The 680-nt window shown below is 46.0% G+C and overlaps 1 protein-coding gene across 1 annotated transcript in view; it reads left to right on the plus strand.

Moving 5' to 3' along the window:
* Positions 1-424: 424 nt before the first annotated feature.
* Positions 425-680, plus strand: part of LOC110536435 (phospholipid-transporting ATPase ID) — a 34339-nt gene continuing 34083 nt past the window's right edge. Inside the window, exon 1 of the mRNA XM_090191218.1 lies at positions 425-680. This exon is cut by the window's right edge and continues 165 nt beyond it. The gene's annotated coding sequence lies outside the window, so the exon portion shown is untranslated.

Genomic DNA, 680 nt, shown 5'->3' on the forward strand with positions numbered 1-680 from the left:
GAGAGAGAGAGAGAGAGAGAGAGAGAGAGAGAGAGAGAGAGAGAGAGAGAGAGAGAGAGAGAGAGAGAGAGAGAGAGAGAGAGAGAGAGAGATGGGGTTGGGTAGGACACCTCATAGAGCACTTTATGGAAAATGATTTAATAGCAATGAATGGCAGCATGGTCCAGCCCTGTTACACTAAACACCCTGCACTGAACTGTGGTTTTGTCGGGGGAGAATTCAACCTCTCCTACGTAAGTTTGTCTACCAACTCAAAACCACCTCTCCAGGAGAAGCAGAACCCATTTAGGAACGACAACGTACTTTTAAAGATACACGTTTCACACTGTGACGGTAGTCGCAATGATAGTTTAAAGCCAAGGTGTTACTGTGAGAATGGAATGGTACGTCAGTACACAACATATCCTGGTCTCTCTTTCCCCAGACAACACCACGGGTAGATGAAGAAGCAGAGAAGATGACGTTGTTTGGGCTGGACTGTGCCAAGAAGAAAGAGAGGAGGTGAGGAGGCGACCAACCTCCCTGTTCTCATGATGTTTCGTAGTTAAAAATACAGAGAATGTCTACCCCGTTATCTGTCCTCTCCTTTTCTCCTGTCCTCTCCCATCTCCCCATCTCAGACACTCAGACATTACTGCAACGTTACTCTTCATTACTGCAGTATTACCTGACTATATAGT

Source organism: Oncorhynchus mykiss, chromosome 11 (assembly GCF_057628025.1).
Source record: "Oncorhynchus mykiss isolate SJ-2025 chromosome 11, ASM5762802v1, whole genome shotgun sequence".
NCBI classification, from domain to species: Eukaryota; Metazoa; Chordata; class Actinopteri; order Salmoniformes; family Salmonidae; genus Oncorhynchus; species Oncorhynchus mykiss.